This window comes from Lissotriton helveticus, assembly GCF_964261635.1.
Source record: "Lissotriton helveticus chromosome 1_1 unlocalized genomic scaffold, aLisHel1.1 SUPER_1_unloc_18, whole genome shotgun sequence".
Lineage (NCBI taxonomy): Eukaryota > Metazoa > Chordata > Amphibia > Caudata > Salamandridae > Lissotriton > Lissotriton helveticus.
In genome coordinates this window covers 2,160,978-2,185,710 of record NW_027611657.1, presented here as the reverse complement: position 1 = coordinate 2,185,710, position 24,733 = coordinate 2,160,978, and the positions used below count along the sequence as shown (strand labels likewise).

Genomic DNA, 24,733 nt, shown 5'->3' with positions numbered 1-24,733 from the left:
TGTGAAGAATAAGATCTACAGGCAACCTGACCATGTCAGGGATTGCATCAAGGCTGAGGTGCAAAAGATGTTGGAGCTTGGAGTGATTGAGCCATCAGAGAGCCCATGGGCCAGCCCAGTAGTCCTGGTGCCAAAACCTCATACCCAAGATGGAAAGAGAGAAATGAGGTTTTGCGTGGATTACAGGGGTCTCAATGCTGTCACTAGGACAGATGCTCACCCTATTCCAAGAGCAGATGAGCTCATTGACAGATTGGCTTCTGCCAAGTTTCTGAGCACATTCGATCTGACAGCTGGCTACTGGCAAATCAGACTAGCTGAGGAGTCAAAAGCCAAAACAGCATTCTCTACCCCTAGTGGTCATTATCAGTTTGTGGTAATGCCCTTTGGTTTGAAGAATGCACCTGCCACTTTCCAAAGGTTGGTGAACCAAGTCCTTACTGGGTTGGATGACTTTTGCGCAGCATATCTAGATGATATTGCTGTCTTTAGCTCCACCTGGGAGGATCACCTGATCCACCTGAAGAGAGTTTTGGAGGCCCTGCAGAAAGCAGGCCTAACTATCAAGGCCACTAAGTGCCAGATAGGGCAGAGTAAGGTTGTATACCTGGGCCACCTAGTAGGTGGAGGCCAGGTTCAGCCACTGGAGAGCAAAATACAGGCCATACAGGACTGGGATCCTCCAGTTACCCAGACACAAGTCAGAGCCTTCTTGGGCCTGACTGGGTATTACAGGAAGTTTGTGAAGAACTATGGGTCTGTAGTGACACCATTAAATGACTTGACATCCAAGAAGATGCCAAAAAAGGTTCAGTGGACAGTTAGCTGTCAGAAGGCATTTGATGACCTGAAGAAGGCCATGTGCTCTGCACCTATCCTGAAGAGTCCTGACAACTCCAAACAGTTCATTGTACAGACAGATGCTTCTGAGTTGGGGGTGGGAGCTGTGCTCTCACAACTTAATCAAGATGGTCAAGACCAGCCTATTGCTTTCATTAGCAGAAGGCTAACCCCAAGAGAGAAACGTTGGTCAGCCATTGAGAGGGAGGCCTTTGCTGTGGTTTGGGCATTAAAGAAGTTGAGGTCCTACTTGTTTGGAACTCACTTCCTGGTGCAGACAGACCATAAGCCCCTCTTATGGCTTAATCAGATGAAGGGTGAAAATCCCAAACTGCTCAGGTGGTCCATTTCCCTACAGGGGATGGACTTTACAGTGGAGCACCGCCCAGGGACTGACCATGGTAATGCAGATGGTCTCTCCCGGTACTTCCACTTAGAACATGAAGACTTATCTGGTCAAGGTTAGTTTAATGTCCCTGCGTTTGGGGGGGGGTTGTGTAGGAGAGTAGGGTCTGCTATCCTATAGTCACCCCAAATTTTTGCTTTTTGCTTCACTGGTTTTCGACTACTGAGGCTGTGGGCCTGCTGATCAGACCCCCAGCCTGCTGTTCTCTCACTAAATTACTGACACATGTGCTATAGGCACATACCAATTGGAAATGGACTCCTTGTCAGCCCCTGTATAAAGCACTATAGGTGCCCAGGGCATAGGGGCCACCAAGGCCTACCAGGGGCTGCAGCATATCTTTTGCCACCCCTGGCTGGTTCTTAAATTGACACAACTGGCTGATCACTCAGCTGGGGTAAGGTGGTGTAATCACCCCTTGCTTAGATATAGTATACCTATATCTAAACCTATATCTGGACACATGTAAACCTGTGAGCCACTCCTATGGAAGGCCTCATCAATCCTGGAGGCAGAGTGCGTGGTTTTATGTGAGATGGAGCTCTAGCATGAGCTGAGCCTGTCTGCAGCTGTCGGGAACAACTCCCTAAGATGTTTCAGGATAATGCCATACCATATACTCTTAAGTGCCTTATAATCCTCGCGGTTAAATAGCAACTTTGGTTTGGCTTTATCAAAACATGTTGTGTAAGGTGTCATACGATTTGGAATACTATCCCCTCGCCAGTTCTGGCGACGGGGATAGCATTCCACCCCTCTAGAGGGGTAAGACATGTTGCTTCACTTAAATGCGGTTAATTTCTCCAAAGACCTTAGATCCACAAAATGGATGCCTCTGCCACAGACAAATGTCTGGACCCCTGCAGCTGACCGAAACTCGGCCAAATGGGTCCTGGACAAAGGGTTTCCTGTCACAGGAGGGTGTCACCGCCCTCCAGACAGGAGATAGTGGATTGTAGCAGGGAGGTTTGAAAGAAACCAGACACTGCTTGGGGCGCACAAGGCTGCCCCTTGCATAATCCGGCCAAACCGGTTCTGGGGCACTCCAGCCCTCGTGCCAGGGCGGCCTGGATCAAAGGAAGGGGGTGTATCCACCCACTTCCTGGGTCCCACCCATAGGCGGGGACCTAGCAGGTAATCACGCCCCCCAGATTCGAATAAGAGTGGGAGCAGTGCCAATGCACATCAGATTTCCTGGAAGAAACATTTGAAACGAAACTCTGGACCCTTCGCCCTCCATCTCAACGTGGAAGCCCGAAGAATCTCCCTTGTGGTCAAGGAGTGACCACCCTGCAGCAGCAGGCACCATCCAGCCCTCGACGTCTACTTAGTTGCAGTTCCCGCCAGAACTCGAGCGACTGAGATCGACGAGATCAAGCCTGCCTGCCTTCCAACAGCCCGATCCACAGTCCCTGCAAAGCTGAGACCCGTGGAGGCGACCGGAAGCGTGGGGCACGCCATCTTGAATTGACCACGAGATGCTGACCGTGCAGCCCACGAGTGACCCTCGAAGCTGTACACCGGGGTTTGAGAAGCCCCCACCCTGAGCTACTCCTGAGCCGAAGTTCAGCCCTCCACACTCGACGAGTGCTGCGTGGGGCCCTTCTGCTCCATTTGGCTCAACGCGTTGGCCCGGTCACTTGCCAGCCGGCTAGTGGTCCCTGTGCCGACGAAACCACAAAGAAGACTCGTGAATCTGGTTGCTCCAGATCCACACCAGCTCCCCTGAAAAGGAGCCCTGACTCTGACCTTCCTGGTCCGAGTGAGAAGCAATCTTCCGATCCCGCGTAGATTGCTCTTGCCAAGTGTTGTTTGCTCCAAACTTGAAGCCGACAGCGCCGACGGTGAGAGCCTGCGTGGGACAGATCGTGACCTGCTCCTGGACGTCGCAGATGCCCCAGAGCCCACGTGACAGCGGAGAGAAGCTCCTCGACGACCACCTGATTGCGCCCGACATTGCCTGGTTCCGTCCTGGTTCCACCCTGGTCACTGCTGAGTGACCCAGACTCTGTCCCCTCTGCTTTCAGGTACCCTTCGACTTGAGTCCACCCTTGGACTCCACCGGACACTTCATCTTTAACCCGCCTGCAGCCCTTTCAGCTTCAAGCACCAAGAGCCTGCGTGTCAGAACCCGACGCCACTTCGACCCTGTGCACCCACTTCCTGTGGGTGAGGTAACTTTGCTCCGCCGGTGTTCCCACACTGGTGCACACCTCTAGGGTCTGTGTGTTAAGTTTTGTTCCTCTAGGTTCAGCAGAAGTGTCCTTAAACTTTAACTTTACAACTTTTACGCACCATTGGTTAACATTGGTGCATGCGTGCGCTTTCTGCACATCTCCCGAATCCCGAGGGCCATTCCCGACTTCAGCATTGCTTGTCCTGACTGCTCCCAGCGATTCCCTAGGCCCTAGGCCTAACCACTGCTCGAGTGGCATCTCTTATACCACTTGTTTAGTATATGGTTTGAGTGGCCCCCTGCCCTCATCCATAATTGTGCAACTTTGTATGTTTAAACAGTGCTTTTGATTTAACGCTTGTGCCCCTTTATTCATAAAGAATACTGGGGATTGTTTTTAGTAATAAATACATATATTTTTATAATATATACTTGTGTGGTGTCCTTTCATTTGATATTACAGGATTGTATGTGGTAAAACAGCTCGCTTAACACGACCTCTTAAGTTAAGCCTTTAGGCTGCTTAGTCCATGCTACCCCTAGGATAGCTTGTCTAATAAGGTTGACTTACAACCAGACACCATAAGGGATTGTTTGGTCTGATAATAGGTGGTTCCAGAATTGGAAACATCACCTATGAGGCCAACTTCTCACATCAGATTTTCCTTGTTCCTGGCCTGTGTTATTGCATTGTTTGCATCACGTTTTTCTAGTACCTGGTCTGTTATTGGATTATGTGCGCTGCTTTTGGGATGTTATTATTCTAATAGTTGCAGCTTTTCTAACAAACATGGTACCTTTTATCCCAATCAAGTGCATCTGACTGCAAGGACACTGCACTCTCCCTGCAGTAGCAATCTACTTCCTATTTATGTAGCAACAGTCAGCCCAGCATGTCTGCCAGAGATGTCGTAGGGTCAGAAACAGTACATAGGTCAGCAGTGAGTAAGATTTTAAATGAAGAAGCTGCTGTGATAGACGGCAAAACATCCATGTCGAAACATCAGCAGTAGGACAATGGTACATGGAACGATAATAGTTATTTGCATTGTTTGCGTCAGATTCTCCAAACGCCTGGCCTGTGTTTTTGCATTGTTTACATCAGATTCTCCTCGTGCCTGGCCTGTGTTAATGCATTGTTTACATCAGATTCTCCTAGTGTCTGGCCCATGTTATTGCATTGTTTGCGTCAGATTCTCCCAACGCCTGGCCTGTGTTATTGCATTGTTTACATCACATTTTCCTTGTGCCTGGCCTGTGTTATTGCATTGTTTACATCAGATTTTCCTTGTGCCTGGCCAGTGTTATTGCATTGTTTACATCAGATTCTCCTAGTGTCTGGCCCGTGTTATTGCATTGTTTGCGTCAGATTCTCCCAACCCCTGGTCTGTGTTATTGCATTGTTTCCCTCAGATTCACCTCGTGCCTGGCCTGTGTTATAGCATTGTTTGCGTCAGATTCTCCTCGTGCCTGGCCTGAGTTATTAGCATTGTTTGTGTCAGATTCTCCCAACGCCTGGCCTGTGTTTTTGCATTGTTTACATCAGATTCTCCTCGTGCCTGGCCTGTGTTATTGCATTGTTTACATCAGATTCTCCTAGTTTCTGGCCCGTGTTATTGCATTGTTTGCGTCAGATTCTCCCAACGCCTGGCCAGTGTTATTGCATTGTTTACATCAGATTTTCCTTGTGCCTGGCCAGTGTTATTGCATTGTTTACATCAGATTCTCCTTGTGTCTGGCCCGTGTTATTGGATTGTTTGCGTCAGATTCTCCCAACGCCTGGCCTGTGTTACCGCAATTGTTTACATCAGATTTTCCTTGTACCTGGCTGGCCTGTGTTAATTGCATTGTTTACATCAGATTTTCCTTGTGCCTGGACTGTGTTATTGCATTGTTTACATCAGATTCTCCTCGAGCCTGGCCTGTGTTATTGCATTGTTTACATCAGATTTTCCCAGCGCCTGGCCTGTGTTATTGCATTGTTTGCATCAGATTTTACTTGTGCATGGCCTGTGTTAATTGCATTGTTTACATCAGATTTTCCTTGTGCCTGGATTGTGTTATTGCATTGTTTACATCAGATTCTCCTCGAGCCTGGCCTGTGTTATTGCATTGTTTACATCAGATTTTCCCAGCGCCTGGCCTGTGTTATTGCATTGTTTACATCAGATTTTGCCTACACCTGGCCTGCTATTGCATTGTTTACATCAGATTTTCCTTGTGGCTGGACTGTGTTATTGCAATGTTTGTGTCAGATTCACTGAGTGCCTGGCCAGTGTTATTGCATTTTTTACATCAGATTCTCCTTGTGTCTGGCCCGTGTTATTGGATTGTTTGCGTCAGATTCTCCCAACGCCTGGCCTGTGTTATTGCATTGTTTACATCAGATTTTCCTTGTACCTGGCCTGTGTTAATTGCATTGTTTACATCAGATTTTCCTTGTGCCTGGACTGTGTTATTGCATTGTTTACATCAGATACTTTTCGAGCCTGGCCTGTGTTATTGCATTGTTTGCATCAGATTTTACTTGTGCCTGGACTGTGTTATTGCATTGTTTACCTCAGATTTTCCCAGCGCCTGGCCTGTGTTATTGCATTGTTTGCATCAGATTTTCCTTGTGCATGGCCGGTGTTATTGCATTGTTTACATCAGATTTTGCCTACACCTGGCCTGTTATTGCATTGTTTGCATCAGATTTTCCTTGTGCATGGCCTGTGTTATTGCATTGTTTACATCAGATTTTGCCTACACCTGGCCTGTTATTGCATTGTTTACATCAGATTTTCCTTGTGCATGGCGTGTGTTATTGCATTGTTTACATCAGATTTTGCCTACACCTGGCCTGTTATTGCATTGTTTACATCAGATTTTCCTTGTGCCTGGACTGTGTTATTGCATTGTTTACATCAGATTCTTCTCGAGCCTGGCCTGTGTTATTGCATTGTTTACATCAGATTTTCCCAGCGCCTGGCCTGTGTTATTGCATTGTTTGCATCAGATTTTCCTTGTGCATGGCCTGTGTTATTGCATTGTTTACACCAGATTTTGCCTACCCCTGGCCTGTTATTGCATTGTTTACATCAGATTTATTTTCCTTTTGCCTGGCCTGTGTTATTAGCATTGTTTGTGTCAGATTCACCTAGTGCCTGGCCTGTGTTATTGCATTGTTTACATCAGATTTTACTTTTGCATGGCCTGTGTTATTGCAGTGTTTGCGTCAGATTCACCTAGTGCCTGGCCAGTGTTATTGCATTGTTTACATCAGATTTTACTTTTGCATGGCCTGTGTTATTGCAGTGTTTGCGTCAGATTCACCTAGTGCCTGGCCAGTGTTATTGCATTGTTTGCATCAGATTCTCCTCGTGCCTGGCCTGTGTTATTGCACTGTTTGCACCAATGGACTTGTATTTCAAAACGCTTTTGCTTGGTATGAATTGTAGATGTGAGACCATGTTTATGATGTTCTTTTGTAGCTCCATACCATACTTTTGAAGTTATTCTCCGAGTGCCTTTTAAGGTGTGGACATACTTGTTCTCACATGTCTCATGTTGGTATGTTTTCAAGCAGCGATGTTGCTGTCCGAAATTCATTTTTTTTTCAAGTGACTACTTATGAGAGATTTAATTTAGTCTGGGAGTGTAAAGGGAGCCCCCTGGCTGTGCTTGCTCCTTGCCCCCTGGCTGTACTTGCTCCCCTGCCCCCTGGTTCCCCTGCCCCCTGGCTGTACTTGCTCCCCTGCCCCCTGATTCCCCTGCCCCCTGGCTGTGCTTGCTTCTCTGCCCCCTGGCTCCCCTACCCCCTGGCTGTGCTTGCTTCCCTGCCCCCAGGCTGTGCTTGCTTCCCTGCCCCCTGGCTGTGCTTGCTCCCCTGCCCCCTCGCTGTGCTTGGTTCCCGGCCCCCTCGCTGTGCTTTCTTCCCTGCCCCCTCGCTGTGCTTGCTTCCCTGCCCCCTCGCTGTGCTTGCTTCCCTGCCCCCTCGCTGTGCTTGCTCTCCTGGGTGTGTGTGTGGCTCTGGGTGTGTGTGTGGCTCTGGGTGTGTTTGTGGCTCTGGGTGTTTGTGTGGCTCTGGGTGTGTGTGTGGCTCTGGGTGTGTGTCTGTTGGCTCTGGGTGTGTGTGTGTTGGCTCTGGGTGTGTGTGTGTTGGCTCTGGGTGTGTATGTGTGGGCTCTGGGTGTGTGTGTGTGGGCTCTTCTGGGTGTGTGTGTGTTGGCTCTGGGTGTGTATGTGTGGGCTCTGGGTGTGTGTGTGTGGGCTCTGTGTGTGTGTGTGTTGGCTCTGGGTGTGTGTGTGTGGCCTGTGTGTGTGTGTGTGGGCTCTGTGTGTGTGTGTGTGGGCTCTCTGTGTGTGTGGGCTCTGTGTGTGTATGGGCTCTCTGTGTGTGTGTGTGGGGGGGGCTCTGTGTGTGTGTGTGTATGGGCTCTGGGTGTGTGTGTGTGGGCTCTGTGTGTGTGTGTTGGCTCTGGGTGTGTGTGTGTGGGCTGTGTGTGTGTGTGGGCTCTGTGTGTGTGTGTGTGTGGGGGGGCTCTCTGTGTGTGTGGGCTCTGTGTGTGTGTGGGCTCTCTGTGTGTGTGTGTGGGCTCTGGGTGTGTGTGTGGGCTCTGGGTGTGTGTGTGGGCTCTGGGTGTGTGTGGGGGCTCTGTGTGTGGGGGCTGTGTGTGGGTGTGTGTGGGCTCTGGGTGTGTGTGTGGGCTCTGGGTGTGTGTGCAGGGGGGCTCTGTGTGTGTAGGGGGGGCTCTGTGTGTGTGGGGGGGCTCTGTGTGTGTGGGGGGCTCTGTGTGTGGGGGGGCTCTGTGTGTGTGTGGGGGGGGCTCTGTGTGTGTGTGGGGGGGGCTGTGTGTGTGGGGGGGCTCTGTGTGTGTGAGGGGCTCTGTGTGTGTAGGGGGAGGGCTCTGTGTGTGGGGCTGCAGCTCTGTATGTGTGTGTGGGTGGCTCTGTATGTGTGTGTGTGTGGCTCTGTGTGGGTGTAATGCAATAGGTCATGCATTTGCGAGCAATTAAGCTATTGGCATTGTAAATGACAATGCCATTTATTTAACAATTAAGCTATTGGCAATGTAAATGACAATGCCATTTATTTATGATTACAAAAAAAATTAAAAATAAATGTCATGAGCAATGCCAATAGCTCTACCTTTAATAATGCCGAGACCATTGCATTGTAAATGCTTGTTTAATCAGTGATGTGAGCGCTACTATAACTACTGCACAAACGAGCAATACAAATTATGGTAGGAAACTGTCTCACCAGTATTTGGAAGAGTTTGTGGATGAATGTGAAGAAGCACTGGACAGTTGGAAAAAGCTTAACCCAAGACAGGATTTGGGTGGACTGCTCAGTATGGTTATCAAAGAGCAGATGCTCAGTATTTGTTGTCCAGGGTTACGCCAGCACCTGTTGGGGTGTGACTCCTTTTGTCCTTGGGACCTTGCAGAGGAAGCAGAGTGCTGGGAAAGTGCTAGAGGTTCTGAGGAGTCATTAGTGAGTGATACCAACAGTAGTGGTTCAGGTATCTTCCAGCCCAGCGTGGTGGAAGAGGCTCTGTGTAGCCCAGCTAGGTCCCAGTATAGTGAGAGGAGTGTAGAGGCTTACTACCTTTCTCAGTGGAGCGGGAGTCAATGGGTGGCTGAGAGTCCCCAGATGCCCGAAGCCCTATCTCAGAACCTGGGTGGTTTCTTGAGGGAACACCAGGTTGGGGACCTAGGCTGTCCTGTTAGTACACTTGAGGAAGATCTCCTAGTGTCTAGGGAACCTGGAGCGTGTAACTAGAGCTCCAAGGGTTCCAGTGTCCGGCAGTGCCACTCTAGTTGGGAGGGCACAGGAGTCCGAAATGAGGTGTGAATGGGGGATGTGTTCCCCAGTGGAAGAACCAAAGGACCAGGGACTAGCCAGTTGGGCTAGATCTTCTTGGGGGGAACCGGGTGGCGCCACTTCTGTTCTGGGGGATCTGCACGCACTGTCAGAGGGACAGGGGACGGGAGATCTGCGCCAGACAGACAGTCACACGACACATGAGTCATGTATCAGCCTCAGGGGGATGGTGTGTGAATCCCCAGAAGTCCTGGAGTGCCAGGCAATTATTCCACCAAAGGTTCTAGACCAGAGGTAGAAGGCCAGGTTCAGGATCCGCCTGACCTGAAGGGTAGGACGTCTGTAACCATCGTCCTGACCAGTTCATCTTCCAGCGGTACCACTCCAGTTTGGAGGGTGTGGAACTCTGGAAGGGGGTGCCGAGGGTGGGAGAGCCCGCCTCGGACCCCGGTGTGACCTGAGGGGTTAAACCCTAGGTTGGGAGAATGGCGTTCTAGGGGTACCCCTCGCAGGAGGAGGAGGAACCCTAGACGGAGAGGTAGGGGAAGGAGAGCCTCCCCTGAGACTCCTGGTCCGCCTGAGGGTGTAGACCCTAGGCTGGAGAACCAGTGGCAGTCAAGCCCTGTCTTACAGACAGGAAGAGTGGAGCATAGCTACAATGTGCCAGGGGGTACTACCCCCCACTCTGGGAATAGGCAAGGACCAGTGGCACCTGGGAGGCCCAGGGCTTGGTCTTGGCCGCGGACAGCTTGGGAGTACCAGTGGGGTAGCCAAGTTGTTCCAGGCAGTGTTTCTAGAAGGAACCCCATGGGTTCACCGTGGCGTAGAACAGGAGGGTGTCCCTGCAGTTGCGGGCCCGCGTCCGTGTTCTATCGCCCCAAGCAGGGAAGCCCATCACGGTGGTGATTGGTCTATCCTGCATTTTGGCTGGAAGGGGGTTGTGTTGGACTTGGCCCTTCTGGCAGGTTCACCCCTGAACTTTTTGCTTTTGGTATGTGACCTGGTGATAGTGATTTTTAGCTTCTGCGCACTTTTACTGTGTCCCAGTGGAAAGTGCGTGCACACTCTGCGTGCGTGTGGTGAGATTGGCCTGCCCTCCCATAGGAATGCATGGGGAATATCTGTGTCCCTGGTAGTGCCTGATGCGTGGGGTGTGCAGGCTCGAGTTTGGTATGTGCGGACTCGTGTGATTAAATGCTGCGCAATGATGTATGCGGCGTGATTGTGTCTAGTGTGGAAGTGCCACTTCTAGAAGTTGGCATGTTTGTTTCATTTGTCTGGCTTGTGATTGGCTGGAGCTGGGTGGTGAGCCAGGCTCCATGAGTCATGATGGGTCTGCCCCGGTGGTGAGTGTTGAGATTAGCATGAGTGATGGGAGGGAGGGGTAAACCTGGGAACTGAATAAGGCTGGGATTTCCCCACACAATGCTGGCTCCGCCCCCTGTGGTGCGTCTAATGTCCCTTGCCTGGCCAGTGAAAGGAAAGGATGGCTGAGGAAAACAAAGTGCTCCAAACCAGCTGCGACTGGTTTTTCCCCACCCTGCACCCTGAGACAAAGGGATTTACTGTATAAAAAGAGGCTGTGACCTCTTACAAGGGGTTCTCTTACTGGATCCTTTCTTGAGGGGGGCTGCTGCTGCTGGGCGCCAGGAGGACCGCCACTGGGGATTGCCTCCCTGACTAGGAGGCCCCTGTGAGCTGGCTCTGGGCCCAGCCTTGTCCCCCCACCTCCTAAAGGACTTTTTGGCTGTGACTTGCCCTGGACTTCTGGGCATCAAGCGCTTGGGAGCGCTTTATTTTGCCACTAGCACTTGGGAGCGCTGTAATTATCCCCCTAGCGCCTTGGGAGCGCTCTCTGTTCGTAGCCGGTGCCCATCCAGCATTTTCCTCGCTTAATTGCCAAGTTAAGCCCCTGGCAGGTGTCCACCCCGACAGGGACCTGGTGCCGTTTTGTGCCCCCCAAGCGAGTGCCCACCTCGCTTTATTATTGATTTTGAGGGGCCTACCCCTCGTTTTGACCCCCGAGATCACCACCGCCGGCCCGGGGATCCTCTGTGAGGCGCTGTCCCGCCTCCACACCCCAGGGCCGCGCTGCTATTGGCCACAGCCGCGACCCGGAAGTACTTGGTGCTGAAGCCGGAAGTCGACGGGAGCCCACCCCGTGCTCCGGTGCAAGGTGGTGAGGAGAAGCGTCCTGAGGGCCCAGGAGGAAGGGAGCTCAGCCTGCCTCCACCCGACGCAAGAAGAAGCCAGAAGCCGGTGTTTGGAGTCTACCACGGAGCTCTCATGAATGAGGGAGAGCCCCGTGGTGACCAGCGTAGGAGTCCCGGCAGCTGAGAGACACAGCGCAACATCGGAGCCTCCCCGCAGCAGAGCCCGGTGAGTGTTGACGGCCGGGAGAGCTCCGGGCATGTCCACAGAGCCTGAGAGGCTCCACTAGCTCCTCAGTAACTGAGAGTGGCCCCGGTTGGCAGAGGGCCGCTCCCTCAAAGTTGCCGCACCTTTGTTTGAGTCCACGAGAGGCTCCTGAGCATTTTGCCATCTCAAGTACCCCAGGGAGGGACTCCCAACGACGGAGCGCATTTCTTTCAGAGCCCCGAGAGGCTCAGGGGGCATTTCTCTATTTCGAGTCTCCAGAAGGGGGACTCCAACGAAGGCCCAGTATTGTTGAGAGCCCGGAGAGGCTCCAGGGGCATTTAACCCCTTGCGTGCTTGTGACGGAACCGTTCTGTCACAAGCCTCGGGTGTGCTGTGCTGGTGACGGAACGGTTTCGTCACGGCCCGCTCTCCGCGCCTGCGCAGCGCGAATTCCGCGCCTGCGCTGAAGGTTCTATTGGGCGGGCGGGGCCGTGACGGAACCTTTCTGTCACAAGCACAGCGCGCCCAAGGCTCGTGACGGAGCGGTTCCGTCATGAGCACGGGAGGGCTGCGCGCCCCCCTCCCCCTTAGCACTGCGGCGGAATAGCCACCGCTGTGAAAGAGTTAATTGATCAGAGCCCATGAGGCTCAAATGGGGCACAGTGTATTCCGAGCCCCCGAGGCTCCTAAGGGCCCAGTTGTTTGGTCGCAGAGCCCACGAGGCTCTCACGTGCTCTTGGGCCCCATTGCTTGTTCAGCGCCCCGAGGAGAGCCAGGAGGCACGCTGGTGCCAGGCTCAAGTTCTACAGCTGCACAGCACTTAGTGGGCAGCTCTCCGTTTAGGAACTCTTGCGCATTTCTTCTTTTGGCTGCCTGCGCAGTCTGCCCTGACATTGGGGACACAGAGCGTCCTAGCCCAGAGAGGCCAGTTGGCCTGGGGACAGCCACTGGTTGTGGCCTATGTGATTTCTGCGCATGTGTTTTTCCTGCACCTCTGAATGGATTTTAATGCGTCATGTGTAATGCTTTTATTTCTATAGCCCTAAATGTATGGTGATACTTAGGTGGTTGTTCTTCCTAGTACAGGTGTTGCTAGTGAGGTCCTGGTTCCCTGCGTGATTCTCCTAAGGTGGTTAGGGTTGCGTAGGTGGTACTTACCTGTTACCAGTGATTACTGGTTGTGTGCTCTATGTTCTATTTTGTGCTACAGTGATTTTATATTCTATGCCTAAGTGCTAATTCTAACAAGTATTCTAGTTCTAAAAGTGCCTATTCCTGACAGTGGTCCATGTGGCCCTGTCCTGTACATATATCCCCTGTAAATTCTGCTCGTGCCTGTTGGCACATTGTAAAGTGTATGTTTTTATGTAATGTGTTTGCTACAATATGAAGGCTATTTTTATACATAACCTTGTGTGGAGTTTCCTTTGTGGTGGGCCTTGGGTGTTGTTGCTGGGTGCGCGCGCAAACCCTTAACTTCCATAGCCTCCGAGTTTAGCCTTACTGCTCGTGTCACTTTACCAAGGGGGTGAGCAGGGGTTATCTTGGCGTGTAGCTCCCTTGCCCTGACTTAGAGTGGTGGTCTCTGACTGACTTTGGCGCAAGCCTTTGGCCAGCCAGAGATCCCATTTCTAACAATTATAATAAGGCAGACAGGATATCTGTCACGTTTTGATAATGCCTTGGTGTAGTCTGCAGAGTTTACCCCGCGGAACTTCATGAAGTGTCAGGGAAACTCCGCCGTACTCTGCAGACTTCCGCTAGTGTTAGAGTGTAAGTTGCACTTCTCATACTGATTTTTAGTGCCAGGAGTTTAACCCCCACTGTAAAATCAGCACGAACAGAACTACGCATCGTGCCAGAGGGCACTGCTGCTTTCTGCCACTCTAATTGATATGCTAATCGAATGGTAGCTTCATCAACAAGAATTGCAGATTTTAACACTCGAGTGGTCGCGACCTGCCGTGACCTCCCGCAATGAGAAATCTCACCAGGAGGAGGTCTAGCGTGTTATATTTTCTCACAAGCGCTCGTCACCTTACCGTTGTCGAACTGCTTCAGAAAAGAACTCCGTTCTGCATCGAGTTTTTTGGACCAACTCCGCACAGAGTGCGGAGTGGGCAAAACTTTGCGAGCTCCGCCGGCAGAGCGGAATTCTTCACCCACCCCTAGTTTTGAGGCAATAATCTGTTGGACAAACTCCTAACTAGGCCCTTTGTCTGCAATAAGTGTTGTAGAAGAAGTGAGATCCAGGGCAGTAGAGGGACCGAAGGACAGGAAATGAGATAAACTAGAAGATGAGAAATATGGAAAGGTAGAAATGCCGCATCACCTGTGGATAACTGACACCTGCTCCCGCTCTGCCAAATGCCCATCCAGTCACAAAGTGGCATCCTGGGCCCCAAACTGACAACATCATGCCAGATGCCATGTATTGGTGGAAAAGGGGGGAAAAAAGAGTAATATGCACAATCTGCTGCGGGGATATGTCAGGTAAATTATTGGTTGTGTTGGATTCTCCATAAGTACTAAATGACTGATATCGTTGAATATTAAATTATATATGAATCAATGTTTGTTTGCCTTATCTGCGCTTATAATGTAAAGCATGGGTCTTACAGTGAACCCCTCGCTCTGTTTTACACAAAAGCCCTGGAAGGAGCTGCATCTTACAGAACTTTATCTACTTTAGGAAGAACTAAAGACTTGCTTTTTAAAGTTGTCTTTCAGGGCCAGAACCAGGCTTGGTAAGCTGCACTAGTTTCAGGGAGATGGACAGATGTTATGGTGATAGGAAACCCCCCTCAACCCACAATAATGTTCCAATCTTCCAGGTTAGAAGAAACCAGAAAGGCTTGAACCAAGGGAGCTGTTGAAAGTGTCAAAGGTGACTTATGAACAGCGAGTAAAGACAGGAGTTGGCATTTGAGATGATCTTAAGTGAATCGGAAAGAATGAGAAGAAGTGTGTAAATGGAGTTACTTTTGTTGTATACTTCGTAAAGAGTTACTGGAAATTTTGCAGCCCAGCCTGATCCATCTCTTTTTCTAAACTCTATTGTTGTTTAAATGAAATCTTGACCATATGCGTCTATCTTAAACTAAACCTCAAGCACTTGGGTGCTCCGTGAGCACCTTTACTTTGCTCAGTTACTCTGTGAACATTGGTAAATCACCTCCTTTTCAGACATTAATAAGATATTACCTGATCAACAGAACCTTTAGTTAAATATCTGTGTATGTTGAAATATTTCTTGCTAATTTTTAAAGGCGGTAAAGAAGAAGAGGGAGATTTACTAATATTTTGCGCCGTATTTGCATCACAAAAGTGGCACAAAACAGCGCAAAATCTTTTTTTCCTAATTTATTTTCCAGCGCTAAACTTTTTTAGCACTGGAAATAATGTAAAAGTAATGTGAAACTGCGCATAGCACTGCTTCGCATTACTTCACACATTGGGACCTGCCAAGGGGGGTGCATGGGCGTTCCCGTGCAACCACCCAAGATTTCTCGTGAGAAAACGGCACCCTTTTAAACTAGACACAAGGAAGGAGAAATGAATTAATTTCTCCTTCCTTTTCTGACTTTGCATGCGTGCTGCACTGCGCAACATGCATACAAAGTGGGAAAAGCCTTCCCTCGTGTCTGACATAGTATTTTGTACAGGAAGGGTGTCCTGCCTGTACAAAACCGATGCTGGACTCACACACACACAGCCTAGCGCTCTGGTGCTAAGGTGTATGCTTGGCGCAGGGCCGCTGTAATCAGTGCCAACGCAAGGGAAGGAGAGAGCCATATCTTTGAAAATATGGTGCTCTCCTGTTCCCTTCCTGTCGCGCAGCGTAGCCTCGCGGGGAGAAGGGCTGCGCTGCATTGTGTGGAGTGTCTTTTACAACCAGTTAAACATTGTGAATTCACATTCCATTATGTTTCAATTTAGTAATTTTAAATATCTTTACATCAAACAGAAAACAAGCCTTGAATGTGTAAAATGACCATCAATAATGAAGCGAATGCGGTAAATCTTCAATAATAGCAGAAATAATGAGCTACAGTATTCAGGAAAACATCAGCGCAGTCGGCGACAGAGGAACCTGCACACAAACTGACAGATCCCGGATGAAGGATCAAGGGCAGTTCAGTGATTGTAAGAGTCTGAGCTGTGCACCTCCACGCCACAAGACAAAGAAATGACCTTAGGAAAATTAAGGCAACACCAATAACAAACCGCGTCCTGTATAAACAAGTGTCCAACACCAGCTTTGATCATCGGATCGGTATGATGTGATTACCACAGTGCTCTGTTTTCTAAAATGATGACAAGCCATCATTCCGTGCTCTAGGTGAATTGTAAACTCTTTCAAGGCAAACCAGAGTAACCAGACAAGAGCACAACAGAGCGGAGCCAGACAACTGACGGGTAAAGGAAAGAGGAGTTCTTCTATCTACAATACAACAGACTGTCCCAATTTGCACCAGCCAGAAGGAAGATACATCTTTACCCGCAAGCGTGCATTGCCATAATCCAATCTAAAGGCACAATCGCCTACAAAGACACCTTCTACGTATTAGGAGTGTGGCAAATATTTGGTGGCTATCGCATTTTTTTGTTAAAACCGAAATAAAACGTGCAAGATACAGCACACATATAGAGTGTGTGAGAAAAACACAAGTGCTTTATCAGCCATGTCGGCCCATCAGGAAATGCAGTCATGGGATGTAGACAAATATATACCCGACCCACAGACACTAACCAAGAAAGAAGAATCATACACATGCAGCAAGAGCTTTAGTTTGTCATCACCACTCAAGCTTCATCAGCAAACGTACACAGGAGAAAAACCATTGAAGTGCAGTGAATGTGTCAAGAGCTTTAGTCGATTATCAGAACTACAAAGACATCAGCGAACACACACAGGGGAAAAGCCATTCAAGTGTAGTGTATGTGCAAAGTGCTTTAGTGAGTTATCAAGCCTTTGAAAACATCAGCGAACACACACAGGGGAAAAGCCATTCAAGTGCAGTGAATGTGCAAAGTGCTTTAGTGAGTTATCAAGCCTTCGAAGACATCAGCGAACACACACAGGGGAAAAGCCATTTAAATGCAGTGAATGTGTGAAGAGCTTTAGTCAGTTTTCACGCCTTCAAAGACATCAGCGAACACACACAGGGGAAAAACCCTATCATTGTAGTGAATGTGACAGTAGTTTTCGCTTCTCTTCAGCATTAAGGTATCATCAGCGAACTCACACAGGAGAAAAACCATTCAAGTGCTGTGAATGTACAAAGTGCTTTAGTAAGTTATCAAACCTTCAAATACATCAGCGAACACACACAGGAGAAAAGCCATTCAAGTGCAGTGAATGTGTGAAGAGCTTTAGTCGATTATCACACCTACAAAGACATCAGCGAACACACACGGGGGAAAAACTCTATCATTGTAGTGAATGTGACAGTAGTTTTTGCAACTCTTCATCATTAAGGGTTCATCAGCAAACTCACACAGGAGAAAAACCATTCAAGTGCAGTGAATGTGCAAAGTGCTTTAGTCGGTTATCACACCTTCAAAGACACCAGCGAACACACACAGGGGGAAAACCATTCAACTGCAGTGAATGTGCAAAGTGCTTTAGTCAGTTATCATGCCTTCAAAGACATCAGCGAACACACACAGGGGAAAAACCATTCAACTGCAGTGAATGTGCAAAGTGCTTTAGCCAGTTATCAGACCTAAAAAGTCATAATCGAACACACACGGGGGAGAAACCATTCAAGTGCACTGAATGTGCAAAGTGCTTTAGTGAGTTATCAAGCCTTCGAAGACATCAGCGAACACACACAGGGGAAAAGCCATTCAAGTGCAGTGACTGTGCAAAGTGCTTTAGTCAGTTATCATACCTTCAAAGACATCAGCGAACACACACAGGGGAAAACATAGAAGGGCAATGAAAGTGTGAAGGGCTTTTGCCAATTTTCGATCCCACACAGCCCTCAGTGAATACACTTCTTCATTTAACTCACATGGAAATAATCCGAGAGATGCAGAGACTCTGGAATGAACTTAAGAACATCAAAAATAATATTGACCCATCTGAGGACATAGACAAGAGCAGAACAGTGCAGTTATTGTGAGAGGAATGAATCGCGGAAAAAGATAAAATTCAAATTATGTGGGACTTTGAAATACCAGATGATAGAAGACCCGACTAGCAGTAAAGAAGAAAAACAGATAACAGTGTTTGCAGAATTATAAAAGTGTTTGTTTCCAGTGATTGTTCACTTCCGTACACATAGCAAAGTGACATTATGTACCAGGATACACAGTGGGAGACAAGCACAATGTGGACTCAAAGAAAAGAAACATTCTTGATTTTTAGTTGGTGAAGAAGAGATACAAAGAAAAACATTCAATCGCACCTGACCACACTACCAGTAAAAGCAACACTGAACAATACTGGGACGAACAGCGGTATTTTCAGCTAACTTGTCGGATTAGTGATAAAACCTATAAACCCAACACACCCAGAATGGACATGTTGTCACGGCTCTGGTGATGGAAGCTTCATTGGTAAAATGCCTGTATTACTATTAACAAAAGCCACTGCAGTATCTGTAATGAAATAAAGTGAAGCACAGGTGTTCAAGAAATAATCTATTTTCAGATATAAAAGAGCACATACCCTGTTTTTAAGTAACGTTTGCTGCATCTTTTATACACTGTTATCGGTTGATGGATAAGCTTGTGACTCAGGCCTTATTACTAAGTGCGACCCGTGGCTCCTCTCCGACTTGGCTCTCCCTATTCATTCTGTGTCTTGCCAAACTCTACTTTTTACCAGAATTGAGCCACTGTAAGCAGCAGACTCAGTTTCAAAACAAGAAATATAAAATAATGTAAAAATAATTTTTCGGTTATAGTTTTTTTACATCATATGTTTTTCCCACTATCAGTTTGCAACTACACTCGGAATTGACTGAAAGTGTAAATATTTTTAAACAGAGATGTGGAACTTGGAAATTACATTTTTAAACAGTTTTCAGCGAATAAATAAAATGTGCTTTTAATTTGCGTTTGTTTCCTGACGTTATTCTTTATCCAACCCCTAAGCCCCAAACTGTTTCACATTTACAATGTATTAAGCAATAGAAGGGCTAATTTTGTCACGGTCTCTGTTCCTCTCTTGCGCCACTCACACAAACAAACACTCAGAGGCCTGTGTCTGCAGTGCTGGGGCACAAAGTAACATTTACCAGTTGCAGACTAAGGATCTAGGTGGAACTGAGTCCCGTTTCTAGATAATAGTGGGGGGACCCCTTCAAACTGTGGCTACCCCCGACTTGTGCCGTGCTGATAAAGCAATAGTGAAATTGAGTAATTTATGATGAAATGAGAGAAAGAGAAGAAGAGAGCGAGGTGCAGGATATATTAAAGAAAATGAAAAAAGAGACACAAGACTTTACCCTTTTCTGTGTACACGCTGTGCTGTGCGTTGTGAACAGGTTGTCACCCCCTTTGTATGTAAATGAGCATCTGTGACCAGACACCCCAGGCTCCCATCTTTTCCAGCGCGGATGATAATGTGAGCACTGTAATGTAATCATAAACTAGGGCTATATATAGAAATAATCGGCTTCCAGGTCTCACAGCTGTGGATATGTAGTTCTTTTATTAGTTTTTTTAAATTTACTTTAGTTTGCAGCAATTCTCCAGGTTACTTTTTCTCAGTATATCGCTTTATATCCCTCTTTGCGCTTCATCAGTTAAACGTGAGGTTTGATGTAGGATTTATTGTCAGTTTCTCTAGACCATGTCCCAATCCCTTTGTCCTCGATTTGTCAGCATGTGTTTTGTCCACACACTGGTCTAGGATGGGCCTTCTCAAGGTTGAAAGCGCGGTAAGGAATAATAAATCAGACATATTTGAAATTGTATGTAAACAAATGCGTGCCTTTCAGTTATCAGGCACCACCAGACACATCTACACATGTAATTGAGCACCAGACTAAAGTGACTATATGTAAGGGGGGAGAAGGTGTGACGTCCTGTGTCATGATATTATGGAATGTGGGGACGGTTGCTAGGCCGTGAGCTGGAATAGAGACATTTGTCCGTTGGTCTTAGCTTGTTGATGGATGGGGTCTCTGCATCTGTGATACTTATATTAACCTTTCTTGACCCCCACCGTATGATCTACTCTGATTTCTGGAGGGACACACTTCCACAGATGACCATGTTAAATCTAGCTTCGCACAACCCACTGAGCATTCCCGCAGGTGTGGTACTTGATAGCAAGGGTTTATTGTCAGCGTTATTTACAGCAGATAATAAAACAATCACAATTCTTGTTGATTTAAAACGACTTAAAATACTACACTTTGCGCATAATCCATGATCTGACGTAAAGTGCAAGTGCAAACGGATGACGTACATCACTTTTAAAACCAATCAATTAGATAGAGCGGTCATTAGATCTTACAAAGCGTACCAGCTAACAAGCACGTACATAGGTGCAGATACCGGCGTCTCCGTCTGCTTGTTGCCTACTCAGAGCAAGTAAACCCCTAGCAAGCCTGACAGCTGTCTTATAAACATCAGAAATAAAAGAAGAGCACAAGCCTGCTGCGCAGACGTTACCTATTGTGTTAAAAAAAACAAGGATTGTCCAAATAGTTTGTTTTGTTGACAGCCGGGTGGAAATTAAACCCTCAGATATGGGCCAATAGACGGCCAACACCTAAGCGAGCATTTTATAAAGTGCAGGTACAAGTAGAAATGTGCAACAATACCTCTGGATGCTCTCTCCAGTCCATAAGGTTCTACAGTGCCTTTCCTGTTGGAGTCGAGCTTCGCCCCAGTTTATGAGGGCAAATATGTCAAAGGACGAGCACAGCCCCCAGAGATAAACGGAAAATTATAAAACCATCACTACAGTTGGTTTATGGTTTGCACCCACTTCCTTCGCTGCTGTCTATAGCAGGTCTGCATATACGAAGCAACTGCCTGGCAAATCTCCATACGATCAGTTCTATAACATAAGAAAAGTGCTGCACTGCAGCATCTCAGATTACGTGTTAGAAAAAGTGAACATAGGTAGTACCTTTGGATTTTAAGCGACATATCACACAGCAGCATAAAATGCATGAATGACTCAGGGCCCCCTTATGTACGGGGACATGTGTCAGCTCCGCCTCCAGGGGCTTTACCCATGATTTAGTAAAGGCCCCCACCGGAAGAGTTCCTAATCTGAACATGAGATATAAAGCCATTTTCTCAGGAGGGAACAGCAAGTCCATGAACTGCTCCAGGCGCGGTTCACATTTTACTTTCTGGTAATTAGTCGGAAGGATGCCTTTCCTTGCTTCTTGCGTGCTCCACATGAATGCACAATATTTCTTTTTAACCAATTCTAGTGTTGCCTTATTCATCAGTTCCAGATGATTCTATTTCTCTACTCAACTAGTGTATGTTAGAATGTTCTCAGCGAGCTTGAACCGGCGTAAATTATTGTAATCCTGCATCGTCGCAGTTCCTGCAGGACCATACTATATGATGCAAAGGATAGATTTGACCACACTCGCATCCATTATCTTACGGGGTGAGATCCTCCGGTGAACCCCAGCTCAGCTGTTAATACTGTCATTGGGGTTCCAGGACCCAGGATTAGTACATGTCACAAGAAGATGTTTCACAGTTTATGGAGAGCCTGAACTTTCGTAAAATCCCACAGTTCGCACCATAAGAGTAGGCCACCCGTGCATTTGTCTTGAATGTGTCAGTGCTAGTGTTGGACCTGGCTCCTTGGCGTGAGTCTCCCTTCCACTTTTTGCTGATGTGCCTCAGATGTTTTGCTGCTGTTAGCTGCTCAGGGCACTGCGCCACAGCCAATCCATGCCGCAGTGCAAGTGCTCCCAATGTAAAGTGTACTTATGATTGATTTCCATGATTGGCTCATTTGATTTACTAAATGTGAAAACAAGGGCCCCCTGACAATTAGAGTCTTCTAGGACAGGGAAAAACAATATGTGGGTATCTTCCTAGACAATTTACAATGCGATAGACAATAAACATGTACGGGAAAATATTTTTATTATAGTTATTGAGATAAATACTTTACAAAAAAAACATTTAACATGTTTTTGTTAGTTTGAAATGTTCTACTATCTGTACTACACATTCTTTTATTGTCTATCGCATTGTAAATTGCCTAGGAAGATACCCACATATCAATTGATTCACTGTCAGTCCCCAGTAAAGTGCACCAGGAGTGCCAGGGCTTGTAAATACAAATACTGCTAGTGGGCCTGCAGCGCTGGTTGCGCCACCCACAGAAGCAGCCTTTTAAAATGTGTCTACGGTCTGCCGTTGCAGAACCTGCGTGCAGTTGGGTACTGTCATGCTGGCTGGGCAAGTGCACACACTTGCCAGCATCTAACCCTTCCCTTTACTTCATGTCAGTCACCCCTATGGTAGGCCCTCGGGCAGGGTGCATTGTAAGCATAAGGTAGGACAAGCCCTGATGCGTGCGGCATGTCCTAATAGTGAATTACAGCCATTTTCGTTCTTCACTATTGTAAGGCTACCTTCTCTCCATAGGCCAGGATGGGTTGCTGGAATTATTACACTATATAATCCCAACAGACTCAGAGAGCATGGTAGAAAGTCAAGTTTAGTATGCCTGAACTCAGAATAATAAAATACTTCTTTTAGTAAAGTTTATTTTAATATCCTGCGTTTGCAAATGCTACTTTTAGAAAATTAGCATTTGCTTGTCTAACCATTTCAGCCCGCCTCTGCTCCTATGTGTATCTGCTGTCTGGTTTGTGTGAGTGACAGGGCTGGAGAAGACAGGTGGTAAATAGAAAGATTATACCAGGATGGGCGGGGGGAGTACCCCTTGATGCTGAATAGGCCTGTGTTCTGCCACCTCAATGCCGGCTCCGCCCCCTGGAGGGCGACTGACGACTCTACCCTACACCTTGTAAGGAGAGAGGGGAAGACCGTCAACAGAGTACTCCTGGACTGTACTTGTCATCACAATGCTGGCTCCACCTCCTGCGGAGCGTCTGCGGGACCCGCCCTGCTCACTGAAAGGAAAAGCCGGACTTCGCAAAACAAGAGGTGAAATGAGCTATGCAAAGGCCCCCCTGCACTGCCAAGACAAAAGAAACTCAGTATAAAAGTAGGAGCCCTGCTCCTAAGAAATCAGATCCTGTTTTACCACAACGAACCTCTGCCCAACTAGAAGGACCAAGAAGAAACTGAAGGACTGGCCTGCAGTGGTGCCTTGCTAAGGAAGGAGAGGAAAAGACCAAAGAGGACATTGCTTTATTGTGCTTGAAACTATCTCCAAGGGCTTGATCTGAGCTTGCCCCCTGAACTGAAACCCAGGACCAGTGGGTTCAATTCTGCCTGTGCTCATCTGCTGCTGGGCCCTTGTGTTCTACTCCCTCGCCAGAATCGTGACTCGGGTGCCTTCGCCCCTCCTAAGGTCGTGACAGCTGGAGCCTGGCCGCCCCTGCCCACTGAGAGCCCCGCTCGAGTTCAAGTCGCTCTCTCCCCGTTGGGCCGGGCCGCCCGCTCTCCTGTCACCTCGCCTGCTACGGAGCGCGTTATGCGCCTCTCAGCATCTCCCGCCGGAATCTGCACGGAGCGCATTTGATAGCCTCGGACGGTCTGTACGCCGATGCGTACCTGACTGTCTCGCTTTGCACTCCTGCATACCAGGGCCGTGCCACACCTCAAGAAGAGCCTCTAGTACATCCGGTATCGGAGGCCCGGTGCTGCGCCTGCCTGCCTAAGAATGCAACGCCCCACCCAGATCCACAGGTACGACCAGGCGTACTAAGAAGAAGTACGTCCCGCAGACCTGAATGGTGCCTCGCCCCGTGAGCTGCTTCAGACCCCGGATCGCCGCAACCCTCCACCGTCCCGCTCAACCGCCTCGCACCTCGAGGGGGCTTCGAGCCGGATAAATTCTCGGAGAACCGCCAGCCTCGTCCCGGATCCGCCTCACCCGTGGCCGCGCCTGAAACGCCTCGGACACCCGGACACCCGCAAAAAGGTACACTCAAACTCAATCCCGAGTTCACATCGGATCCAGGGTCCGCAACGTTTGTTTTCCCTGTCGTCCATCATTTGCCAACGGGTCGCTTCACCAGCGCGAAGCGCGCATCGACCCACAGTGTACCTTACTGACAAGAACTCTAAAGAACTTTTGCCTATTTAAATCTGGTGGCCTCATTCGCTAAAAGTTATATTTTCTTGTGATAATTCTGCAACAAAGTATTTTTATATAAAGCTATGTATTTTTGATACAACTTCTACGACTGGTGTCCGTTTGTGGTGGGTCATTGTGTTTACTGTATGTGGTCATAAATGCTTAAATGACTTAGCGCCCTGAAGATTAACCTTGGCTGCTCGTGCCACACAACCCATAGGGTGAGCAGGGGTTATTCTGAAGGGGCAATTCCCTTGCCCTGAGTAGAGGAGAGGGTCCCTGCTTGTCCCAAGTGCCTACTTGTGCCAACCAGAGACCCTCAATGCTAACATTGGACGCAGCGAATGGGATTTTTGAATTTGCATTTATGATTGATGTACAGTGAATCCTTGATCACCACGTAGTGAGAGCAGACCTATAACGCAGCCACAGATTTATTGTTTATTTTTAATATTGCTAAGAGATCTCCAATCGTTGAAATCATGCCTGGCTTACTCCCTGCTGAAGAAACACCCTCTGTCATCTCTGGAATCGATGAAGTCGATGGGGAAGACCAAGGACTGGAAGGTTACTCAGTGGCCCAGCTGAGAGTCTACTGCAAGAATTTCAGAGTTGCCCACTCTGGGTGCACCAGGAAAATCCACAAGCGCTGAGAGCCTGGAAGGAGTCAAGGGATCCACAGAATGAGGTGGGAGTGGAACCACCGGAAGGCATTGTGGACTTCAGCAGAGTCCTGTCGCCAGAGGAGCTAGCGGACAGGGCAGCAACCAGAGCACATGAAGTGGAGATGGCAAAGTTAAATGGACAAATGGAAATGGAGAAGCAAAGAATGGCAATGAAGGAGAAAAAGCTCCAAATGGATCACGATATGAGAATCAAGGAGTTCGAGCTGAAAGCGAAAAGTTTGGACACAACTCCTGGTGGCAG

At 48.3% G+C, this 24,733-nt stretch overlaps 1 long non-coding RNA gene across 1 annotated transcript in view; it reads left to right on the top strand.

Annotated features, from left to right (window-relative positions):
- LOC144805662 (uncharacterized) overlaps positions 1 to 18,656 on the top strand; it is a 35,643-nt gene extending 16,987 nt beyond the window's left edge. The window contains exon 2 of the long non-coding RNA XR_013605572.1: positions 15,557 to 18,656. This is a non-coding gene — a long non-coding RNA (uncharacterized LOC144805662). The remainder of the gene's footprint in view (positions 1 to 15,556) is intronic.
- Positions 18,657 to 24,733: the final 6,077 nt, after the last annotated feature.